Source organism: Diorhabda carinulata, chromosome 6, assembly GCF_026250575.1.
Source record: "Diorhabda carinulata isolate Delta chromosome 6, icDioCari1.1, whole genome shotgun sequence".
Classification (NCBI taxonomy): domain Eukaryota; kingdom Metazoa; phylum Arthropoda; class Insecta; order Coleoptera; family Chrysomelidae; genus Diorhabda; species Diorhabda carinulata.
This window is the reverse complement of record NC_079465.1, coordinates 21,522,667-21,550,366: the sequence shown is the minus strand read 5'-3', so window position 1 is coordinate 21,550,366 and position 27,700 is coordinate 21,522,667. Positions and strand designations below refer to the sequence as shown.

At 32.4% G+C, this 27,700-nt stretch overlaps 1 protein-coding gene across 1 annotated transcript in view; it reads right to left on the bottom strand.

The window, feature by feature from the left end:
• Nucleotides 1-27,700, bottom strand: part of LOC130895692 (uncharacterized) — a 159,096-nt gene that overhangs the window by 69,919 nt on the left and 61,477 nt on the right. The gene's annotated exons all lie outside the window — the stretch shown is intronic.

The following is a 27,700-nucleotide window of genomic DNA, read 5'->3' as shown; positions in this document are numbered from 1 at the left end:
TTTGAAATCTGGTGTGAGTTTCAAAGAAATATGTTCTGGGTCATCGATTTAAAGTTTAAAAAGAAGATGTCTGTTTTTAGTAAGATATTGAAGAAGTTGAAGCCGCAAACTAAGAAAATTTCTTTGAAGCCAATCAACGTTGTGGAAAAACTTCCTTCCCAGACGTTTAACAGAAAAGAGATGGAGTTGTGGAAGAAGGGATTGGGTTTTGCTGTTACTGAAGATGGCGATATTGAGGAATTGATTGGATATATTGAAAGTTCCATTCAGTATCTTCCTCAAGACGCTAGGAACTTCGTCTAGGAGGCGTGCAGAAAATAACACATAAAAAATAACCGATTTAGAATTTGAATCTGGTGTGAGTTTCAAAGAAACATGTTCAGGGTCATTGATTCAAAGTTTAAGAAGAATATGTCTGATTTTAGTAAGATATTGAAGAAGTTAAAACCGCAAACTAAGAAAATTTCTTTGAAGCCAATCAACATTGTGGAAATACTTTCTTTACAGACGTTTAACAGAAGAGAGATGGAGTTGATGAATAGGGGTTTTGGTTTTGCTGTTACTGGCGATGGCGATATTGAGGAATTGATTGGATATATTGAAAGTTCCATTCAGTATCTTCCTCAAGACGCTAAGAACTTTGTCCAGGAGTCGTGCAGAAGTCAAATCTTAAAAATGTAAAGCCAATGGTATGATTACTTTTGCCTAGACTAGAGGTCAGCGACTTTTTAGCCAGGAGAGCCAAAAATTACAATTCACAAAAGTTCAAAGTTTTGAGAGAGCCACAAAATTTTTTGTTGCCAATAACGAATAGTACTCGCATATATAAAGTTTTTGGTAAAAAAATTGAAGTCTATTTATTGAAGAAAAATAGTAAACCAAAACATTAACACGCGTAGTGCACGTGATCAGAACTGAAAACGCCAAATCCGAACATTTAACAGTGCCGCACTTGAGAAGTAATTTGCGGTTTCATATTGCAGATTAATACTATAAATTATAACTAATTATGCAGGATTATTATTAAAAAATTATACTCAGAGAGGGAGAAATGCTTTATTGTCAAAAAATTGTACAATTTGATAACTAAATTGAGATACAAATGAAATAAAATTTCGATATATAGAAGAAAACCACAATGAATAACAAAATTTTAGGTTATAATTAGTATATAAGTCCGGCAAGTCTAAAAATTAAATATTATTTTTAGAATAGAAGTTATTTATAGAGTAGAAGTCACTTTCCAGTAAATATGCCCTCGAATTATTGCAGAATGCGGGAAAAGTTGATTTCAATTGGTAAGTGATTGTGCATTTTTTTTCATTGTAAAATATTGAGCACTTAACTAATTCTAAAGGTCGTGCTTCTCTCTGAAACTGGAGAAGCGTGCTTACGATTCAGGCAAATGGATTCAAAGATGATTGAGGAAGGAAGAGTTAGAATTTTTAATCTTTTAAGGAAGTCTGTGCTGTTTAGTCCGAGTAAATATCTAACAGCTCTTTTTTGTAGTTTTAAAACTCGTTCAAATTGAGCCGTACCACACGTACCCCAGAAGGAAAGGGCGTATCGAAGATGCGACAAGCCCCAAGAATTTTACGTATTTAACGACATCAATGGTGATGTTAATTAATAAAACACATCCATTTTCTTATTCCCGATCAGATGACATAAAAATTTACAGAAAACACTTAATACCTGGATAACGGTAAGGTTAAGGCATAGAAAAATAAACATGAATTTGCCTTATTTTTTACCCCTAAATGCATTTAAATAGAAAAAACCGGGTGGTTATATTTAAAGAAATAGAGAAATTTGATATTTATGAAGATAAACTCTAAACACCTTTTATACACACCCTGTATAAAATGAAAAATTTTTCCACATAGTTTCAAATACGTCTGACCTTGCTTAAAGTAACCGATCAGAAACAACTTTCATATCTTTAAGGGTATCCTAGTAAAAAAATAATTTATAAGGGTCTGCAACGGTCAAATTGTTAACTTAATAATTCAAAAAGTATGCATTTTTTGAAAAAAGTTTTTGGACAAAAGTATACTAAAATTTCACGTAGATTTCAAAAATTTATTAATATACAGGGTGTTCTAATCAAAATAACAAAGTTACAGTCGACTTCCGGTAAAAATCATCTTTGAAAATATTGTAGTTAAAAACGTAGAAATTTTGATGATTTCACTGTAAGTATTTTGCCATATACAGATAGTTTGAACTCGTCGTGGAATACCCTGTTTATTGTATCCAAAAATAACCTTAGCATTGAAAATTTTCTAATGGAAATCCTCATTTCCAGGATATATATGAACTCTTTTGAGGTCGCGATTAATTTGAGCATTTTGAAGCAGATTGAAACTTACGGAATCGTGTTTTCAACGTTCGGTCTATAAAGAGAGAAACCGGGTGAAAATGAAGGACCCTTTGGCTGCCAAAGCCCGACAATTCGCTGCCGTTGTGTGTATATGTATCGGCTTGCGGTTTTGTTACAAGAAAATTACACGGACTTTGATGGTTTTCTTGGTTTTGTTATCGAAAGGATCGATAATTGAAATTGGTGGAACAGAAGGGGCCGCTTGCGGTTATACGACTAATTGGATCTGTTGAAATACAAGCAAAAATCAATTTAGAGAAATATAAACCACCACTATAAATTCTACAATTAGTTTATGGTTCACACGAAATTATTGTCACGTAATTTTTGAAAATTGAATCATTTGTTGTAGTCCATCGAATATTTCCGGTAGTACTAGATATTTTCAGTCCCTACTAGCTCAATGCGACCAAATGGACAGCTAAAAACGATTTTCAAGCATCAAGTCCTCACTATTACTTTAGTAATTTTGGATAAAATTAGGTGAATATCTAGGAAAATCGACATACCAAAATAAATCGTTTGTTTTTACATTTTTGTGAATATCTCGTTTTCTATGAGATTTACGCTATTTGTATTTAGTATCAATATTGTAGAGAATTCAATTCTCTACAACTTTTGTGAGTAACATTTTTTTATACATTCAACTGTTTTCGAGATAGAGGGCGCAAAGCGCGCGGTCAACTGGTAGTCCCGATCAAAAATTCTTAATATTGAGGTTAGGTTTTAAATTAAGTGTCAATTTATTTAATAACACTTAGTTGGCTACGGAATGAAAAAATTGTTGAAAAAAATTCTTAAATTTTGTTATAATTCTAATCTAACTGATACTAATGACTTTCTTTTATAAATAAAGAAGAAGAGAAATAAATATTTAATTAGTGTTTCAATTAAACGTGTCATTTTATAGCTTTATTATTGTCAAAATTGATAAAAAATTCGAAAAAAAGTTCTAATTCCAATTCTCTTCTTCTTTTTCTTCTTCTTCATCATCGTCGTTGTTGTCGCTCAGCTACAGAACTTTTTCTTTGTCTCCAAATCATTCATGATTTCTGGTTCAAAGGTTCTATTATCATTAATATCGATCTGATATGGTACAGTATTGAGACTAGCTTGTCTGCATGTCATTGAGTCATGAAAATCATGAATGGTTCCAGGAATTCGTTACTCAGTGTCCAACCATATTTCTGGTGTTCCAAATTGTGTCCTAACCAAGTTGAAATTTGTTAATAAATGCGATTGAAATGTTGGTGAGCTGCTCCACTACTTGGTGGAATATTTGATAACTGCACAGGTTCGAAGATCGATACTATCCACAGTTTCGGAGCATTTTAAACCGTTGATAAAGTTTGATTTCTACTATCAAATAATCTCTGAACCGGACAGTTTTCTTTTTCAAATGCTGCATCAAGTTTATCTAAATTAGACAGTTTCTTAAAATTTCTTGTTTATGAGATAACTTACATATTATAACTAATGCTATTAGAATTATTAGAAAAAAAGATAGAAATTGATCTAAAAGTTGATAAAAAGTGATAATTATATATTTAGCAATGAATTATAACCTCAATATTAAGAGTTTTTGATCGGGACTACCAGTTGACCGCGCGATTTGCGCCCTCTATCTCGAAAACATTTCAATGTATAAAAAAATATTACTTACAAAAGTTGTAAAGAATCAAATTTCCTACAATATTCATAATTAACAGAAATAGCGTAAAACTAATAGAAAATGAGATATTACAAAAATATAAAAAAAATCGATTTTTGTGGCATTTGACTTTAAAACTTGCGACAATCCAATTATATGTGAATTTTGAGCATAGTTTTAGGATGCCAAAATACAAATTTTTACTTGGTAATATACTGGGTATGTCGATTTTTTGAAGTCAATTCCCTAAAATGACGACTGTATTAAAACGATTAAATAAAATTTGCTCATTAACTGTGTCTTCTTCAATTTCCTATATTTTCCTTGCTGCCATGACTGCTCTAAACTTTTGATTCTCATAATGTCTTAGTAAATCAATCTCTTCGTATCGTATTAAATTACATGTTTAAATTGAGCGTAGTAATTTTCAAATTTGAAAACAGTCATCTTCTTTAATACAAATATATCTAAAAAGATTCTCAAAAAATAGTGTGGTAAAACACCGTTGATATTTAAATATTATTTGATGTAATAGTCCGGTCAATATAGACATTTAAAATAAGAAAAAATCCCGGAAAGACAAATATTGGCGAAGAGCTGAGATTTACCATAACAAATAAAGTTTTAAGGATCCTCATCGATGATATACATTCATCATGAATATCAAAATAAGAATAAAATCAAAATAGAACTTAGTTCTAATGAGAAAAATTGATTTCTCCTTAGTCTTACATCTCAAATATATAGCAGTAATCAATTGAATCATTTGTAGTTTTATTAGAATTTGTGAAATAGAGCTACTGTGTACATACGGCAGACATCTCATTATTTAGAAAAAAGACTAAGAGGACATAAATTTGAAACTTTTGTTTCGGTATGTTGATAACAACTGAAGTTGTTTGAGGGGCTTCACAAAATGTTTTTAAGTTGATAGGTATGTGATTAATAATATATAAAATAATATCATAAATGTTCTCACTTTGTAAAACCATAAGCGGATTGCAACCCATCATTAAAAATTGTACAGGGATGTACTTAATATAACAAGCGAATGAAATTTCAGTAAAATTAAATACAAATATAAATTTACTGTTTCAAAGGTTTATTTGTAACTAAACTAGAGTTGAAGTTACAGCACTTTTTATTAAAAGAAAGAAATGATATTTAGCAGTAAAAGTTGTTGAAATAATTTTCCGTTTTTTATTGATTTTGTGCTTTAATATACAAAGTGTTTCGGGACTTGATACAAAAAATTCCAGACTGAGTAGGTGACGCGAGAATAATGATATGATATGAGAGAAATTTCCTCATACGTCCCTTATTTTCTGAGTTATAGACTCTAAAGTACTTCTATTTCATAAATTATACATTCGAACGTTATCAATTTCCATGTAAACCGTTTTACTGAATAAACAATTCTACAATATTCTCTGAAAGCTAGCGGTGGCTCATGGGCAATGGTTAACAATCCGTAACTACTACAGGAACAATCTGTACAAACTAAAGATAGCAAAAATAGATTTTTCAATCGTTTTTTTAACAAAAAGGTACTCTTTGTTCAACTCTATAAAATTTATGGTTTAGGAGATATGTAGACTTTTAGATCGTACATACTAAGATAACCGTTCTCCATAAAGAAACATTAGAGTACTAATGGATAAATAAATAAATATTCGTACTACATACTATAGAAGATCAAATTACTGGCACAAGGAAAAACTTAATTAATAATTTGTTAATGTCAGTTTACTGTCGATATTATCAAAACCTGTCATCAATAATTATCCCATCGTATTTAAAGTTTCAATATGGTAAAATTCACTTTTACATGCATTTGATGTATGATTCTAGTAACTCGTCAGAAGCCAGAATGTTGTATACTGAACGCTTTCCGGGTATAATTATACTCAATTGTGGAACTTTCATTAGGGTTGATCGCAGCTTACGTGAAACAGGATTGTCTACATAAATTGAGTAAACTAGTTTCAATTACTTTTCTTAAAATGATATTTTAGGAAGTGTTTCACCAAAAATGAGACCAGAGTCAACAACTAACTATACAAACACCAGCTTTAAAGTAAAATGGGTTAGATGCAATTGTTATTGATGCAGGATCCAGAAAGTGTTTGATGATATATATGTTGGAAAATTATTATTTACTGATGAAGCTGGTTTCACACGATTAATTCCTATAATTTACGTATAATTACAAATAAAGTTTTAAAAATCCCCATCGATTTTATTTGTAGTTATTCGTGATCAAAGGTCGAGTTTTATCGTAAGAAACTTCAAACAAAAGTTGTTGATCTTAATATTTACTACAAAAATAGTTTCTATGATTTTTTTGTAAGAGTATCAATTCCTGAGATATCTCGATTCTAAGAGTCACATTATACATGATATGCACATATAAGTCACGTATACACATAGTGAAGGTTGTGGTTTCCCCTGTAGATCTACTCCACTACCTGTCATGACAATTTAAGGGAACAGTACTCGTCAATTTCTAAATATTACTTTATTATTGATATTGATCAACTATTATTTTGATTTCTACAGATATTTCAATTAGATTCATACTTTTGAAAATCTACTTTAACAGAAATGTCTTCTTTCATATTTTATTCTTTCTCTTTCTCCTGCTGGATGTTCATAAATTATTCAAAAGTGGCTGAGTCATTGATCTCTTCATTAAAATCACAGGAATCTACATTTATTGTACACAACTGGACTTTTGAACTAGACTCACCTTGTCAATTGGTACACGCTGGAGAAAACATTAACTCGACTTTTCTACAGCCACATTTGGTACTACAACCTTTTTTGCAATTGCAAAAAAAATAGTGTTGAGGAGTTTTTCTGGGACATGCCCAGAGTATTATTATCTAATTTCCAACCCGAGTCTTCTGGGTTCAGTTTATTGCCTGGCCATGTTCAAACTTCATGGTTTACTCGATACAAGTGTTAATGTTAATGTGAAATCAATTTCTGTAAATACTTTATCGCAATCAGTAAAATCTCTTTTTTTTCGAATAATTTCCATACAGACGTTTTGCCTTTTCTGTACATTGTTGATGAAGTGTCGAAGCTGGTTATCGCATGTAAAAATAAAATATAGTTTTGGCATTTGGAATAAGCAGATAAACTATTTAGAGAATAGATTTTTGTTCGATGTTGAGCCCTTCCAAGTTTCAGAAAATAAATAATTTCATTCATCGGAGTCCTTGCAGTACGTAGTACTAACAAATCAACATCTTCACTAACTTCAATTGTTGCGTTTATTGCATTAAATTCTTCTGTTGCTGTTCCAATTATAAGAACATCTGTGTCATTTTCAGTTTGTTTCACTGCAATAATCGCAGCTCTTAATTTTTTACACAACACGCGGACAATAGAATAGCCAATAAGGCCATGTGGGTGAAGTGAATTCGGTTAGGGACCGACTAACTTTCAAATAAATGTTTTCAGAATAGTATAATATATATGAAAGGGACACAAATAGGTATTTATATTTGTTTTAAGTGTTTGATACTGTAGACAAATATATTACTTCAATTTATTAGTTTCAGATTATTTAATTTTTTTTCTTGGTTAATATTTTTCGTTTTCTCTCATCTTAATTATTTTTAGTGCTCACGGCGTCGTTTATACCAGCAGGAAATATCTTGACGATTCCAGTTTTAATAAAAGTCACATAAGAATTAGACAAAAAAGCGCGCAAGAATCAGTTGCTCAAAAAACGTGAACTGTTTAGAATATTCTGTAAGTCCGAAAGACGTACGGTTTCCAGAGAGCACGTATTATTTTCTTTAAAGGCTTAAGAGTTAGTTAGTTGCTCAGAAGACACGAGCACTGATGATTTATGATATTAAGTAAACACATAAAGACTCACCGTTTCCAGAAAAGACGTATTATTTTTAAAGACTTGAATACGACGCATCGCTTCAATCCAAAACTTGTGTAGATAAACCATTACTTTATTTTGTTACGTTTATATCACCTTAGTAATTTTTTTTAAACTTATATTGTTAACGGTACAAACAATTCTATTTCAAAGTACCCTAGGTAACATGAATTAAATCAGAGCCCTACAATCTGTAAATACGCGGCTTATATGCGTATCATGTATAATGTGATTCTTAGAATCGCGATATCTCTCTTAAGAAAAAAATCATCAAAATCATATTTGTAGAGAATTTTAAGATCTACATCTTTCAAGAAAAGTTTTTTTTGATAAAACTCATTGTTTTCGAGGAAAATTCAAAAAAACTTTAAACTTTGATTTTGATCCCGAATAAATTTTGTAGCACAGATAGTATCGATGGATATTCTTAAAGCTTTATTTGCAATAGTAAACCTCAGCTCTCCATCAATATTTGGCTTATTTTTATTTGATCACTATTTTTATGTCCAAATTGACCGGACTATAAGCTAAAATGTACCACTACGGATTATTTAGAAGCTAATCTGTACTCGTCTAGCCTAAAACTTACATAGTTTGGTCGTTAAATCTTAGAAAGTACGAAACCGTAACATATTTCTCCAATTAAAGTTGAAAATAGGGTGTCGCAATGTTCTTATATGATAAGGCCTTCTCTAAGTGGAAATTTCTAAGCCAGCAGACGCCATCTAACCGCGAACTACACTCTATCCTATTTGTCTCTAGTTGAAATCAAGACTTCACGTAAAGTATTGTTGTTTAGACGTAGAGATCCTACACGGATGGAGACAGAAACTTTGAGAATGCATTTAAATTAATGCTAATTTATTGTAAGGAATGAAACTAAACATACTATTTCAAATTCATCTTACATTCACTGAATACTTATTGGCGTATACGACTATATGAGGGTGGTTTAAATAGAAACCGGAATTTTCAATAAACGCGCGAAAAATTTGGTTTTGTGAAAGTGGCTGTACTGGTATTAGTCGGAATCGCATAACCTCGCTCCGTCGCTGTAGAAAAACACGTTTTGAAAAATGGAATGTTTATAACACACGCAAAAATAAACGTTAACAATGTAAGGTCAAGAAAAATAACTTTAGAAATATAAAAGTACCAAATAAACTAAGGGTTTATCTACACAAGTTTTGGATTCAAGCGATGCGTCGTCTTTACGTCTTTAAAAAGAAATACGTCTTTTCTGTAAACCGTGAATTTTTATGTGTTCACTGAATATCATAAATCATCAGTGCTCGTATCTTCTGAGCAACTAACTAACTCTTAAGCCTTTAAAGAAAATAATACGTGCTCTCTGGAAACCGTACGTCTTTCGTATTAACAGAATATTCTAAACAGTTCACGTTTTTTGAGCAACTGATTCTTGCGCGCTTTTTTGTCTAATTCTTATGCGACTTTTATTAAAACTGGAATCGTCACGATATTTCCTGCTGGTATAAACAGTGGTTCTTAACCTTTTTAAGCCGTGACCCAAATTTGCGAAATATGTTCATGTCGCGACCCAAAAAAAGTCAAAATTTCTTCATTGCTTTATTTTAGATTCGATTTTTGAAAAATCTTCAATCCTACGATGATGATTTTTTTTATTTACTTACTTACAAATTTTTTATTTATTTTTTAAAAAATAAAGATAAACAAAAGTACTTTTTCTACTACCGTGAGTTTTAACCCACTTTCCTGTAGGCATTTTAGATTTGAAAGTCTCACTTTCCCGCACTAGTGCGGGAAAATAAAATTATGCAAATTTAGCAAATAGTTTTTTCATTCGGAGGTTATAACTATTGTTACTACAGGTAAATAAATATATACGAAATAGTCCATCAAATAAAATTTAAACCTTTTCTAGCTTTTTGTGGCATTTTTAATTTTTTAAAAATATAAAATAATACAGATATTTTTTATATAACCATGTACATTCTTACTAAAACGTCAAAGTTCTTCAAAACGTCTTGGAAGTGACCGAATAAGTGCAATCTTCTTCTAAATTAAACCACATTAAACCGAATCCGATACAATAATATTAATGGATTCATCCGACGAACAACTTCCCGAAGCCATTTCGAAGGCTGCAAATGAAACTATTTCCTAGCTATTACCTGCCAAATGACTTAAAACCGTTGCCGTCACCGTCATCTTTATGCAACCTGCAGCCGATGCCATCCTCATCTATCTTCCAGTTGAAACCAAATGACTCCACTGGACCGGCAATTCTTACTAGTCTACAGAATACAACAAATTGTGTTTTCAATATTAATATTTAAAATAATTAGTAGTTTTTAGTTAAAGTTTTGTGTATTATTATGTTTTTTGGAATAAAATAATTTTATAAAAATGGGTTGGTATACTTTTTTGTATATACGGTCGTAGAAAAAATAATGTTCCTAACTCATGCGTGAAGTGTCTTTCCCGCAATTGACCGCTTGCCCGAACTCCGCCCCGCGTCGTTCAGGACAACTGCAGTCGCGTGCGGGAAAGTATCACTTTCCGCACTTGTTAGGAAAATAGCTATTTCGATGCAAGGAAAATTTAATTAATCAATCAAGTGTTTTTAATAATTTTTATTGAGCAAATTAAAATCTATTTATAACTTTTTGAAAATAATTGACATTTAATTATTCCTAAAAAGAAAAGAAATATCAATACAGATGTTGAGTCTTTTAAATTTTAAATGCAAGTCATACAGTTTTAATGAGAACCTTGTGCTTGAATACATTTTGAAAGATCTTCTAACCTAGGTTGAATGCTTGTCAAGGAGCACCTTATATCTATTTCAGGATTTAACTTGTTCCGGTGAATGTTTTTGATTATACACAGAGCCGAAAAACCAGCCTCACACATATATGTTGTTGAAAAGGGCAATAATACTTTTAGGGTTTCTTTAACAATTATTGGCTTTTCGGTTTTTAATTTTAACCAGAAAGCACATAAAGATTCAGTGTTTTTGTAGAAATTGTATCGAAGTGCTTGGTCACTTTGTATTTCTATTAATTGTTCTTGAAATTGGTTAATATTAACAAACTCCTCAAGCAAATCACTTAAATCAAAATTAAATGGCATTCGAACCCAATTATATTTTAAAACGTCGTCTGCAGGGACATATCGATCAAAGTCTGCTATTAGTTTTTCTAAATGATTAATAATAATTTTCTGTATTTCAACATCTGTGATATCAATATTATTGTCTCCAACAAGTAAATTAAGAGTCGGAAATGAAGCTTCTTTACTTCAACCTTATTACCTCCTTGCATAGACGTATTTAGATTATTTATTTCAAATAAAATATCTGACAAATAAGTAACTTGAGTAATCCACTTCAACCCGGAGAATTTAGATGCTAATGGGTGTTTCTTTTCTCTCAAAAAATATTCGACTTCTGTCCGCAATGATAATACTCTTTGAACAACTTTGCCCCGGGACAGCCATCTAACTTCAAAATAATATAATAAATGTTCGTATTCTGCACCAAATTCGAAACACAGTTCGCGGAAAATTCTACAGTTTAAAGCTCTTGATTTGATAAAATTGACTACCGCAACAATTTCATCCAAGACGATACATAATTCGGGTGATAATTTTTTTGAAGCAAGATTTTGTCTATGTAACAAACAATGAATCGATATAATTTGTGGATTCATTTGTTTTGCTCTTGTCGAAAATCCCTGTTGAGATGCTGTCATGGTAGCTGCACCGAGGATGTGCAAATACTGAAACACTGATTCCAATTTAATCCTTCTTCTTTAAAAAACGATTCGACCATAAGAAAAATATCTTCACCTCTAGATGTTGTTGACATTGGTTTGCAAAATAAAATGTCCTCCTGTATATCTGTTAAACCTGGATACCGGACGTAAACCATGAGTTGAGCATCTTTACTCACATCTGTCGTTTCAACCAGTTGAATACTAAATAAACCAGCAATTTTTTATAGCAGAAATAAGTTGATTCTTAATATCAAATGAAACGAATTGTATCATTTTATATTGGCATCTTTGGTAATTTCTTCGTTTTTTAGTTTGTTTTAGTTTTTATAAGTTTTTCAGCAATATTATGGGTTTTTTTTTCTTGCAATACGCCAAGCCACATAAAAAGAAGCAAGACTAGCTTGTTTGGCAGAATTTATAAAACCATTACTACTTGGTGCATCCAAACGTTGTTTTTTTAAATGGACTTCTTTTCCTTCGAAAAAAGTACGATCTTTTCCCTCAAAGTAAAAATTTTTATGTTTTGCATCAAAATGTCTTTTAAGTTTGTTCGGTTTCATCGATTCATTACTGAATATTTCACTGCACAACACGCATTGCGGCTTGTTTACTCCTCGATCATAAATGCAAGTAAAACCTAATTCTAAAAATGCTTCCTTGTATTCACGTTTTGCCATTAGAAGGGTGATTACAATTATACAATACGCACTGCAGCTTGATCACTCCACTATTAATAATAAGACAAAATTTGTTTCTAGAATGCTTGTATTCACGTTTCAATGTTATTACACGTTTCAGTGTTATTCACAACACAATACGCAGAAACGAGCTTTTGACAGAGAGCTTACTGAGTCTGCGCGCACGCAAAGCAATGGCGTGCGAATTACCAACACCTCCTAGAAGAGAAAGCCTCAGGACAGGAATTGGACGTCACTTCCGGAAGGCCATTCGCGAAGAGCGGCAAAACCGAAACATCGTATTAGGGAATAACTCTTCTAGGAGGTGTATTACTAACTTTTTTGGTTCGACTCAGCGCGACCCAAGAAATATGCTTCGTGACCCATAGGTTAAGATCCGCTGGTATGAACGACGCCGTGAGCACTAAAAATAATTAAGATGAGAGAAAACGAAAAATATTAACCAAGAAAAAAAATTAAATAATCTGAAACTAATAAATTGAAGTAACATATTTGTCTACAGTAACCAACACTTAAAACAAATATAAATACCTATTTGTGTCCCTTTCATATATATTATACTATTCTGAAAACATTTATTTGAAAGTTAGTCAGTCCCTAACCGAATCCACTTCACCCACATGGCCTTGTTGGCTATTCTATTGTCCGCGTGTTGTTTAAAAAATTAAGAGCTGCGATTATTGCAGTGAAACAAACTGAAAATGACACAGATGTTCTTATAATTGGAACAGCAACAGAAGAATTTAATGCAATAAACGCAACAATTGAAGTTAGTGAAGATGTTGATTTGTTAGTACTACGTACTGCAAGGACTCCGATGAATGAAATTATTTATTTTCTGAAACTTGGAAGGGCTCAACATCGAACAAAAATCTATTCTCTAAAAAGTTTATCTGCTTATTCCAAATGCCAAAACTATATTTTATTTTTACATGCGATAACCGGCTTCGACACTTCATCAACAATGTACAGAAAAGGCAAAACGTCTGTATGTGAAAAAACAAGAAACAAATATAACTATCATGTCTCCCTTTCCTCGAACATCAGCATCTGCTATTCAACACTTGTATCGAGTAAACCATAAAGTTTTAACATGGCCAGGCAATCAACTGAACCCAGAAGACTCGGGTTGGAAATTAGATAATAATAGATAATACTCTGGGCCTGTCCCAGAAAAACTCCTCAACTCCTATTTTTTTTTGCATTTGCAGAAAAGGTTGTAGTACCAAATGTGACTGTAGAAAAGTCGAGTTGATGTTTTCTCCAGCGTGTACCAATTGACAAGGTAAGTCCAGCTCAAAAGTCCAGTTGAGTACAATAGAGGAAGATTCCTGTGATTTTAATGAAGAGATCAATGACTCAGCCACTTTTGAATAATTTATGAACATCCAGCAGGAGAAAGAGGAAGAAGAAAATATGAAAGAAGACATTACTGTTGAAGTAGACTTTCAAGAGTATGAATCTAATTGAAATATCTGTAGAAATCAAAATAATAGTTGATCAATATCAATAATAAAGTAATATTTAGAAATTGACGAGTACTGTTCCCTTAAATTGTCATGACAGGTAGTGGAGAATCAGAAGAAATTATTTTTGTAGAAAATCTTAAGATCAACAACTTTTGTTTAAAATTTCTTACGATAAAACTAGACTTTTGATCACGATTAACTACAAATAAAATTGATGGGGATTTTTAAAACTTTTTTTGTAATTGTTAATCCAAATTAAATGTCTGGTTTGACCTGACTATAAAGAATTCGGCATCAGCGTAGATGATACTGAGTAAATAATTCGGTTATCACAAAATTTCAGCCAGACGGATGTTAAAACTTCTGAATTTTTTTAATTTCTCACTTCTTAGACATTTTGATATGTCTATGTTACTAAAGGTTCTCGATTTTTGAATCTTTATAATTGAATTTATGTTTTTTTCGATATCCTATTGTCGGTTATAGTATTGATGACCTCTTAGTCTTTTTTCTAAATACTGAGATGTCTGCCTTATGTCGACAGTAGCTCTATTTTGTAAATTCTAATGAAAATACAAATAATTCAATTGATCACTGCTACATATTTGAGATGTAAGGACTTCCCCATAATTGTAAATTATAGAAATTAATCGTGTGGAGCCAGTTTCATCAGTAAATAATACTTTTCCAACATATATATTATCAAAAGCAAACACTTTCTGGATCTGGCATCAATAATAATTGCATCTAATCCATTTAATTTAAAGCTGGTGTTTGTATAGTTAGTTGTTAACTCTCGCCTTTTTTTGGCAAGACACTTCCTAAAATATCATTTTAATAAAAATAATTGAAATTATTCCACTTAATTTATGTAGACAATCCTGTTTCACGTTAGCTGCCATCAACCCTTATGAATGTTCTACAATTGAGTATATTATACCCGGAAAGCGTTCAGTATACAACATTCTGGCTTCTGACGAGTTACCAGAAGCCAAATCATACATCAAATGCATGTAAAGGTAAATTTTACCATATTGAAACTTTAAATACGATGTGATAATTATTGATGACAGGTTTTGATAATATTAACAGTAAACTCATATTAACAAATTAAATCACTGCAATTTTCAATTGAATAACATGTTATAGCTTATTTGACAGTAGCCTATTACATGAAAAATAATTATTAATCTCATTCAAGTTTTTCCTTGTGCCAGTAATTTGATCTTCGATAGTATGATAGGACGAATGTTTATTTATTTATCCATTAAAACTCTAAGAAATGTTTGATGTGTTTTAATACGTAGTTTCAGTTAATAATCACAATTTATGATAATTTTTTGCAGAATGTTTCTTTATGGAGAACGTTAACTTGGCACGTACAACGATATAAAAATCTACATATCTCCTAGACCATAAATTTTATCCAGTTAAACAAAGGGTACCTTTTTGTTAAAAAATCGATTGACAAATCTATTTTTGCTATCTTTAGATTGTACAGATTGTTCCTGTAATAGTTACGAATTGTTAACCATTGGACATAAGCCACCCCTAGCTTTCAGAGAGTATTATAGAATTGTTTATTTAGTAAAACGCTTTACATGGATATTCATAACGTTCGTATGTATAATTTAGAAAATAGAAGTACTTTAAGAGCTTATAACTCAGAAAATAATGGACGTATGAGGAAATTTCTCTCATATCACAGCATTATTTTCGTGTCACCTGCGCAGTCTCGAATTTTTTGTATTAAGTCCCGAAACACTTTGTATATTAAAGCACAAAATCAATAAAAAACGAAAAATTATTTCAACAACTTTTACTGCTAAATATCTTTTAGCAGTAAAACTTTTTCACTTTATTTTAGTTACAAATAAAACTTTGGAACAGTAAATTTATGTTTGTATTTAATTTTACCGAAATTATATTCGCTTGTTATATCAAGTACAACCCTGTACAATTTCTAATGATGGGTGTCCTATCTAGGTTTGCAAGCCGCTTATGGTTTTACATCTATGATATTATTTTATATATTATTAATCCCTTACCTATCAATTTTAAATCATTTTTTGAAGCCCCTCAAACAACTTCAGTTGTTATCAACATACCAAAACAAAAGTTACAAATTTATGTCTCCAATTTATTGTTTTCCCATTCAAGATAAAGTACTCGAAGCCCCAAGATTCTAAACTACTTAAATATCGATCGAATTCCTAACAAAACCCCTTAGTGCAAACACCCCATGAAATTTGTCGAAACAAAAACAATTACGACGGTTCGAGTGCCGGCTAGATGGCTTTTTGATGATAAACTATAAATATGACCTCAATTCTTCTCAATAAAATGGACTTATCATGCGAACTATTGCGACAATACAGTGTTGACCTTTGTTCGACTATAATAACTCGAATTAAGGCTTTATTAGTTTTTATAACTTCATTTATTACTCATAACATATCGGTTGAAATAACAAAACAAGTTGGATGCTGGACTTATAAATAACTAATGACCTAATTTGATTGATAAGAGGGATGTCTCAACCGGTCCAGTTCCAGCTGATTGGTAAAAAAAGATGCAGGTAGCCGCCTTAATATTTTGAAAAGCAGAGCTAGCAGTCTACGGCAAAAACAAGTCCGTTAGAGGGTTCAAAGTCTGAACTTGAGTGGGAAAGCCCCAAGTGATATGTGGAAGATAGGTTGTAGGTTGTATCTGATCAAACTGCATCATGAGAATCCGAGGTTTGTTATTGAGGCTTACTGTTCTCAATCGCCAAGCTTTTAAATAAGAGAATTTTTGTTGAGGCATCTAAGTTTTGACGTTTCAATGGTAGTCGTATTTGTGTGTACAGTCATCTGATTGAACCCACGATAAGAAAACTGCTACTAGAGAAACTGAGTCTCTCAAGTTTCATTAGGAGTTGCGAAACTGCAATTGGAAAGTCGAGTTTTCTTGTCTCAATGGTAGTCGTGTTAGTGTCTTCAGTTAACTAGATTTACTAGAGCTGGTTCTGAGAACCGTAGCAAAATCCAGGAGGATGAGTAAAATCTGTTCTACTGGCTTCAGCATTTTTGTCATCATGTCATCATTATAATAATCCTTAGCAAGTGGAGCATACCATCATAAAAAGTTGCATCCGAAGCTATCAAATACCCTAAAGTTGAAGTGAAAATCCCGAGTAGCGTCGAATAGACTTTATAAACAACTCACCGCGTCATTTTGAATAAAAGATTACTCATGAAAAATTTAAAGGCAAAGCGGATCCCGTGGTTGCCTAATACTAATACCATTAAAAAGTGATCGACTTCAGAGACTGAAGCCTTCAGGTTATCTTGGTTATCGAAACGAGCGTCAGACAGTGTGTTTGTTGGTGTAGTGGTGTTTTAAACAGTGTATTCAGTATCCAGCACCAACACCACAGTCCAAACAATGAAAGAAAAGAAAAAAAAACTGTTTTGTTCTACGGAAATGTTCCACTTTAAGAACTGAGAATTTCGTAAGCAGTGAGGAACATCCAATATGGCTAATTGTTCCATGTAAATTTGGCACTTTGACGACGCAACGCGTCAAATGGAACACCCTGTATATTTTCCATGCATTGAATAGCACTCATAGTTTTCTCTCATAGTGCACAAGCGTTCTGAAGTTAACTTTACCTAGTGATTAATTTCTAGGAGTACCATATATTGGTTAGAGTCGATTTAGGTGGTGGGTGAACGATTCTTTTGGGCAACACTCTGATTTAAAACTTTCTCTTTCAGTGGAATTTAGAAATTTATATAGACAAGCCATTTGGATTTGATGAAAAATGCAACTCGGAATTCCCTTGGTCGTATGTGCGTACCTTCCAAAGATAATAAGTGAAGTGATTGATATGTGGTTATTTAAAAGTTATACCGATTTCAGTCGGAAGGTTTACGAAATATCAATATTTTCTTTGTGTGTGGGAAGTTAATTAACAGTGTGGAACATTGCATCAAGAAAATGAAGTACGAAGGAGATGTAAAAGCTTACGATTAGTAAACTTTTGAAAGATATAAAATTGTAACCATAGAGCTAGTACAGCACCCCTTGGATTCCAAATATATTGAGCTAGACCTACAAAATGAAGACTTTTATTCCAAAAGGAATAGTATGACAGTCCAGAGGCAAAAAGAATAGGCAAAAGACGCATAAACATTTCTTTAAAAAATTGAATAAAGTTTAGCCAAAAAAAATTGATATCTACAGTATTATGGGATTTTTTTGTCGATTTTATTAAATAGGAAACAGAAATAACTGTTTCAATTCAATTGAAAAAAAGGAAAGTCTAGAAATTTCGAGCTTGGTCTGGGATCTAAGTCTACTCGGTCATTACCAAATGACTTACAGCTACGAGGATAGTTCCAACAAAGAAAACTTTGATGAAAAATATATTTACTTTTCAACATGATTTTCCTCTAGTTCCATACACTTTTCCTAGCGATGTTCAATAGAAATTCAAACTTTAATTCATAAATTTTGGCGGGTGCATTTACTTGATGATACAAAACTTTCTTCTTAGCCAAATGCGACTGTTTTTGCTTGATTTTTTCGCTCCAACGTTGTAATAAGATGGTAAATGGAACTTATTCCACGTGCATCCCATAAAATGGGATGACGCCATGACCTTACTTGCACATGGAATGGTCTTTTCTTTCTTTAGACATAGTCCTCCCTCTTCAGTCCATTGTTTTGATTGTTCTTTTATGTCGGGAATGAAGTGATGGATACACGTTTTATCCATAGACATGAAACGGCTTTATTTCTGTGAAACATCGCCAAACACTCGATGGAAACATGTTCACGATGCTGTTTTTGTTCCATTGTGAACAAACGCGGCACCCATCTTGCGCACAGCTTTTTCATATCCAAATTTTCATTTAATATGCGATGTACAGCACTTTTTGAAATGCATACTATGTCTGCTAGTTCATGCACTTTCAGTTGACGGATTTTCTTCGATATTTCTGGAATCGTCATCTCATATGGTCGACAACTGCGATGCAGGTCCTTGCAGGTCGTACGCTTAAACTCTGCTATCCATTTATGGCTACCAAACAAATACTAAACAACGTGATGTCTTCAAACTTGAATCATATGCTGTATTTCTGCTGCATTTTCAAGTATTTCTGGGATCATCGTTGTACTTCTATATGTTTGTTCTTTATCACAAAAAGAGAGGTCAATTTGCACCACAAATTAGAAAGTTACTGAGCTTTATTTTCGTATATACAAATTTGCTACGACAAGAATTTTGTTTTGGTCTCCTAATTTTATCATTAAATAAATTTATTGTTGTTGTTATATTTTTTTTTCGATTATAAAATTAAATTTCTTAATTTTGATTTTATCTTTACAGAAGTGAGTACTAAAGCACATTTCCAGGCCGGACCTTTCACCGAACAGGGTAATTAAAACGGGGTATAAAAGTTTCTGCGTGAACTGTTGCTCATATGAATTCAGAGCAAATTAATTTCATGAGAATTTTCACGAAATAAAACACGCCTATCATTACAGCCGAAATAAAAATTGAGGAAAGGGTAAATTTTGTTCTCTTACCCTTACAAAGGTTTTGTTTTAATTGAATATCAGTAATTAGGGTTGAAAATCTGCGAAATACAAATCGGTTGCTTGCTTTTTATGGTACGTGATGATGTTAGTTAACAATGAATCGCTCGATAACCGACATTTAACAATGAGATCTAAAAAGTTTTTGCCCACTTCATAATCCATCAGAAAGAAATGTCTTACTTTGACATTATATTTTTAGAATATCCTGCAAAACGAATGGCTATTTTTAGAATGAAAATACCTCTCCAATAATAGAAAAAATATTTATTAAGCCTTAACACGTACCACTTTTCAATGGCTCAAATGTTTATATTAGCAAAAGTAGAGTTTAGTGATTTTTTTTAAAGTTTTTGTTTTTAATACATGCTAGGTTTGTTTATTAAATGTAAACTATAAATTCAATCTATATATACGATTTAGAAAGGTGAAATTATTTTTTTAATAAATATTGAATATTGTATCAATGAATATGGTTCTATAAAACTTAAAAACCTTACGTATTACAATTATTTTTTTCATGTTTTCGTATTTGTATATATTTTATCACATATATTCATTCTTGTATTACTACAAACAAATTTTTTTACGACCAGTGTTATTTGACAAATTATTACAGAGACTTGTACACAGAAATAATAAAAGCAAAGGGGTTACATCCAACTTTTCATGAAAATCGGTGCAGTATGTGATAACATATACGGGAAATGTAGTTGACTGCACTATTAACGACCGTTAAATCGAATAAATAGCCCAGAAATTTCGTCTTGAAACAATGTAAGGTAAATAAACATTGTGGAGTCGCAAAAATCATAGGGTTTGTTCAGAATGGAACAAAATAGGTGATGATTATCACTGGTCAACAAGATTTTGGTAACACGGGCGAGATCTTTATTTTTAAAATAGAAATACCCGTCCAATAATAGAAAAAATTATTATTAAGCCTTAACCCGTACCACTTTTCAATAACACAATTGTTAACATTAGCAAAAGTAGAGTTAATTGATATTTAAATTGATTTTTGTTTTTAATAGATGCGAGGTATGTTTATTGACTGTTAACTTTGAATTCTATCAAAATATACGATTTAAAAAACGTGGAATTAATTTGTTCAGAATTTTATATTATAATAGTAACACTACACAATTTTTCTCTAGAGCTTACAAAATTTAATTTTAAGACAAATAATGCAGTGAAAATTTTTGAAAATTGTGCTTTGTTGGGTTTACTGGTCAAACGGTACATTTTTCTCTTTGATCTTTTGCAATTGGACTCATACGTAGTTTCTAACATCATGAGAGTACTTTATGACAAATGCTGTCACATTTTTCGAGAAAACCACAGAATATTGGCATTAGGGAACGTAAAAATTACTTAGATTTGCCACAAAGGGAATTGTGGCATCTCCTGTCGCTTTCCGGATCGGGAACGCACCCATAGTCGTCATGTTGGTTCTGTGATGGTAATTTCGAATTTTGTCGCGCGATTTTTTCAATTTGATAACTTTTTGAAGGAGCATGAAATTCCGAACAAACCCTGCAATTTTCACGACTTCACGATGTTAAAATCTACAATTCTTGTACGAAAAATGAGATGGTTAATGAATAATTAATGCCAGAGAGATTATATTTTTGAATTGTTTAAAGAAATTGTAAAATCGCTTATTAAAAAGCCTTTTTCCATTAAATCGACCTGGTATATATTCAATACGCGTAGCCATCGATAATATAATGAAGTTTAACGACTTCTGCTACCCATATATTCCAATGCATCCCTTAGTAACTACCATTTTAATATTTAACTGCACATCATTTGAATGTTTACCGAACACGAGATTTTATGGATTGCCCGATTTCGTAAATATTGAAAATATAACGAACGTGGGTTATGAGAAATATTAATCTAAAAGCAAAAATAAGATGTTTCGACATTTTGGAATTCTCGTACATTTTGTACGACGTCAAGGGTTATTTTGTTAATTTATTCCGTTATCCTAACTTTTAAATCAGCAATATTATTTGGTTTATTAAAATATACTTCTAGATAACCTCATAAGAAGTAATCAAGAGGAGTCAACCATTTTCATATCTTCAAGGGTATCCTCGTAAAAAAATAATTTATAATGGTCTGCAACGGTCAAATTTTTTCCAGAATAATCAATAACGGTAAAACCGGGAGTCGGCCATTTTGAAAATATTTTAGTTAAAAAGATCATATCCGAAAACCCAAACGTAGGAATTTTCATGATTTTACTATAAGTATTTTGCCGTATTCAGATAGTTTTAGCTCGTCGTGGGACATCCTGTATAGTTTAGTAATCAAGGAATGAATGAGAAGAATCCGCCAAGAAAGTTTTTCCCGCTAGAACTAATTTTCGCGGGAGAAAGTTTATTGGTGGGTAAATTTAATATAAAATAGGTCATTAGATTTCAGTTTACCTTCGGTCTCTGAAGATGGTAACTTGATTGTCGAAACGCTCATCAGACAGTGTAATCGAGAATTTTGGTGTAGTGGTGATGTAAACAGTGTATTCAGTAAAATTATAAGCAACAGTACCAGAAATTCTAGCTTAGATATTTTTACAAGCTCAGAGAATATCCTTCGTAAAGTATGAAGAAATTCAAGATGCCAACTTCGAACATTTAGTATAGTTTTTTTTATTACTATAAGTAGTAGTTATGAGTTACACGATGTTCAACATTATGCAGTTCAATTATTCCCTGTAAAAATTACGGTTTGTTAACCATTGAGCAAGAGCCGCCCCTGGCCTTTAGATAGTAGTTTAGAATTATTTCACTCCGTCAAACACCCTACATGGACATACGTAATCATCCAATAAAAATTTATAATGCCTATAAATAAAATCATAAACAAGAAATCGTACTTTTTCTATGTCACAGGATTATTTTAACCTCTACCAAATCCCGAATTTTTTGCATTAAACCCCGGAACATCCTGTATGGTGAACAGCTGATGCGGATGTATGAGGTTTTATTGGAGAAATATCAAGGTTTAGTTAATAATTTCTTTCGACAACATCATGCGAAATTGCGTACCACATTTAGTCCAGATCTAGCACCGTCAGATTACTATTTATTCGCATCTATGGCAAAATTATTGCGTTGGGAAAAGAAGAAAGTGTTGAAAATGCAGTACAACAATTTTTTTACATCCAAGACGAAATAATGGTTCCACTAAAGTCTCGAAGAACTTGCTAAATGTTGGGATCAGATCATAGAATATGATGGACAACACTTCTAATATTAAGGCTCTGTTTTTATAATATTTTTTAATAAATTAAGTGAAAATTCGAAGCTGATATTATTTATGAGACCTTGTTTATAAATAATCTTGATTTTAGAATCATATAAATGAAAATTATATTTTGATATAACAGATGTAAAGAAATAGTATTTCTTCAGTTTTAATATGGTTTACTTTATTTATCCGTGGGTTATGATGTCTATGATAGATCTGTCATGAATGTCACAAATGCCACTGTCACAAGTGTCAATTTTGATTGATTAGAATGAGATATTGAGGTTAACTAATGTATTAATCATTTTATACAGATAAAAAATGAGGATTTGATTTTCTAGATCTTGTTAACTTTTTCATTCGCTTATTTCATCGTAGTTGAAATCTGAAGTACGCTTCTGTATGACTGTAGTAGCAAGTCCTTCAATTCTCACTAGAATTGGAGAGAGAACCCTTATTTTCGAGCAAAACAAAAGTTGCTCTGTGTCAATTACATAAAGTGGCTTCCTGGAGATGAAAAACGTCTTTCTTCCCATAATTTTATGTACAGTAAAATGTTATAAAAATAAAGTATGAAACTATCAATTATAAGATATCTTTCTTTTATAGTGAAACGTGTCTTGAAAATGAAACTGTTTCTAGAGTAATAAATATCCCCGAACAAGTATCTTTTTTGCTTCTTTTATCTCTTTTACGGACTCGGGGACTAATTTACGAAAATGAGATGATTTAAGTTCTTGCAGATTAACTTTGTTCTGGCGGGGTTAATCTCCGTCTGGCCTCCAATATTTTATTTGGACGTGAGACGCGAATTTATCTACAGAAACGAAAAAATTATGTATCATGGTTTTGTTATTTAACGATCTTTTTTATATTCACATAATTTTTATCGATTCTGCAATTTCTTTCTCTTCAGTTCACATAACGTATAAAAGTATATTTTATGTGATAAACCAATGAAATAGATTCAGATTTGAAAAACTGTGACTAAATCACTATTAATATGGTTCTAATTCGTATAAGATTCGAAAACATGACATCCCATGGTTGTTTGAAAAGTTTTTGACTTAACAAAGTAATAACATCGTTCAACATAGATTACTTACCACATACCTTTCCATAAGTTTTTTCCATTGATCATACCAATGCTGGAAGTCTTCTTTGGTGAGTGCCTTCAGGAGCTCTGCAATTTTTGGCTTTACCGCTTCCATCGACTCAAATCGGGTCCCTTCCAAAGCTGATCTTTTCTAACCTTTCAAAGAAATCTGAGCAGATTCGTTGACGCAAGAATTTTTGGTTAGGAGTCAGATTTTTTAACACCAACTTCGCACAGACTTTTGTCATGTGTAATTCCTCGTGTAAAATTTTTTATCGCCGCTTACAGCTTCGACAAACATCCTGATGCTCATTTGACGATATGCACGCACAATTTGGTTGATATTGGTCACTGTTTTCGGAGTTGAAACAGTCACAGGGCGACCTGGGTGGTGGTCATCTTCATATTCAAGTGCATCGATCTTACATCACTTAATAAGTCGTGTGACTGACACACAGATGGCACTGTTTGATATTGTTAAATCCATATGACGTTTATGAAGTACCAACTTTCAAAATACTTTATGTCAAATTTAATGACTGTGTAAGCCCAGAAATAGCTTCAAAAGTGTTATGCGGACTCTGATCCATCGAAAAAAATCCTTTGTTTATGGTTTGAGGAATTTAAACGTGGTCGACCGTTGATGGTGAACGTTCTGGTCGTCCAATTGAGGTGGTTACTTCAGAAAACATCAAAAAAGTCCACAAATTGGTTATATCTATCTGTAAATTGAAATTGCGTGAGATAGCTGAGGCCATAGAGATATCAGAAAGCAGTGTGTTTACAATTATGCATGAACATTTGATCATGAGAAAGCTTTTTTCAAAATGGGTGCCGCGTTTACTTATAGTCGATTTAAAACAACAACGTGTTGATGATTTAGAACAGTATTTGGTTATGTTTACATGTAATGAATCAGATTTTTGCATCGATATGTAATAATGGATGAAATATGGATATATCACTTGACTCCAGATTCAAAACGATGATCATCTGAGTGAACTGCAGCTGGTGAACCACGTCCAAAACGTCCAAAGGGACAACAGTCAGCTAGGAAGGTTATGGCTTCATTATTTTGAGATGCGCATGGAATATTGTTCATCAACTATCTCCAAAAGGAAAAGACAATCAATAACGAAGACTACATAAAGTTTTTAGATCCTTAAAGTTTAAATCAAAGAAAAACCACTGTTTCACCAAAACAATGCACCGATTCACAAGTAAAATTGAACAAATTGCTTCTTTATCCACTGTATAGTCCAGATCTGACCCCCAGTGACTCAAATGAAGAATATTATATTTTGTTAAAGACTAAATTAAGTGGAAACGTCAATTTTTATTAGAAAATTTATTTTAAAAGAAGAAGGGATCTAAAATTAAAAACATTTAGAAGCATAAACATATTAAAAGGTCTAAGAAATTTAAGAAATAAAATTTTTTAGAAATATTAGCAAATTAAGTTACATTTCATTAATCCGAACTTTATCATCCCCGTAGATTCATATTAATCAATCGATATTGTTGGACTCCTTTGTTTCCTATTTTCGATACGAATCCTGAAAAGACGCAAGAACGGCATTTTCTTTCTTTATAGAATCGAGGATCAAAAATTTCATCTTTTGTATTCAAAAATACGAGAGGATAATATTCCTTCAACTGAAAGAGAATGAAAATCAACCATGCATAAAATAATCAATAAGACTTTGATACTTTCGAAATTTGAGCCCTTATGAAAAATTGATGGGCTCGTTTGAATGCGTCGAAAAGAAAAATGCTTTTTGTATTGGAAGTTCATTGTAATAAATATGTAAATTAATGAAACGTGAATTAAAAAATTTGTTAAAACATTAACGATATCAGAATACCTGGTTGTTCGATAAAGTTTTTTTTTTATTCGAAGTTCGATGATAAGAAACTCGTTTCTTAAGTTCTATTCTACGAGGTCTGGTTCTTAAATATTTGTGCAGTAGCTTATTAATCTCAAATTGCTCGTTAAATTGAAAAAAAACTCCAACTGAGTGCTATAAATTGTTGCAAGAGGCCTACGGGGACAATTCTCTATCTCGTGCGCGTGTTTTTAAGTGTTGTAAGCGATTTAGTGATGGCCGAGAGAGCACAAGAACCAGCACAAAGGTTGCTCAGTGACTGTTTCAACTCTGGAAACAATGACCAACATTTTGAGAAAAGCTTTCTCATGATCAAATGTTCATGCATAATTGTAAACACACTGCTTTCTGATATCTCAGCTATCTCACGCAATTTCAATTTACGGATAGATATAACCAATTTATGGACTTTTTTGATGTTTTCTGAAGTAACCACCTCAATTGGACGACCAGAACGTTCACCATCAACGGTCGACCACGTTTAAATTCCCCAAACCATAAACAAAGGATTTTTTTCGATGGATCAGAGTCCGCATAACACTTTTGAAGCTATTTCTGGGCTTACACAGTCATTAAATTTGACATAAAGTATTTTGAAAGTTGATACTTCATAAACGTCATATGGATTTAACAATATCAATCAGTGCCATCTCTGTGTCAGTCACACGACTTATTAAGTGATGTAATATCTATGCACTTGAGTATGAAGATGACCAGCACCCAGGTCGCCCTGTGACTGTTTCAACTCCTGAAACAGTGACCAAAATCAACCAAATTGTGCGTGTAGATCGTCGAATGAGCATCTGGATGATTGTTGAAGCTGTAAACGCCGATAAAAAACGGTTAGAAAAATTTCACACATGACAAAAGTCTGTTTGAAGTTGCTGCCGAAAAATCTGACTCCTGATCAAAAGCTCTTGCGTCAACGAGTCTGCTCAGATTTCCTTGAAAGATTAGAAAGGTTGGAAAGGTTAGAAAGAGATCTGCTTCGAAAGGGACCCGATTTGAGTCGATGAAAGCGGTAAAGCAATAAACGGCAAAGCTCATAATGGCCCTCACCAAAGAAGACTTCCAGCACTGCTTCTATCAATGGAAAAAACGTATGGAAAGTTGTGTGGCGGGGGAAGGGGAGTATTCTAATGTAGAAAAATTTTCATAATGAAGCTCTTTTTCCTAACCAGACTCGTTATTCAATAGCCAGACCTCGTATTGACTGCCACTGAAGTTTAATACACTTCTTCCAGTGATATGATCAGTAGAATTTTGCTGTTACGAGCGATGCTATTCAAGTTTTGAGATATGGTAACACTGAATATGTCAAATCTGACATTGACATCATGAAGCTTGACACGTTTTGTCATAAGAGTTGTTTACAGATACTTGCATTCATTTTGATCAAAAAATGAAATTAAATCGTGCGATGCTCCACTTTGACATTTGACGTGTCTCAAGTCAACTCATTTCGACTTTTGAAGATGAAGCGCCATCTATAGTGAGATTCCATCTGATTCTTTAACCATTCGTTCAGTTCGTTATTAATGTAGAATCTCTTGAAGCCACAGTAGGGTTAGTCCAAGGTATGTAGTCGTTGCCCTTTATTTTTAAGGTTATCTGCTTCCTCATTTCCTTGTACACCCTGATGGCCTGGAAACCACGTTAGGGTTACTTTGTTTTTATTAGCTAGTGCTTTCAGGACCTTCAAGCGCTCTTGGTTATCTGGGAGAATGTAGATGGGCTTTTTATTGAGGTCATTACTGAGCATATTTTTTTACTGCTAGCAGCTCTACGTAAAAAATTGTGAGTGATGTTCCTAGAGGATATTCGAATTGAATATCTTTGACCAATGTACCATGCATTTGGTCAATTAGTTTGTTAAGGCTTTCTAGGTTCATTAACTCTAGAATCCTTTGGTGACTTGTTAGATTTCATGGCTTTAGTTTTACTGTCTACAGTATACTGTAGACGTCACTAAATGCATTTTTCTTCACTATGGAGTGAAGAGGAGGTAAGT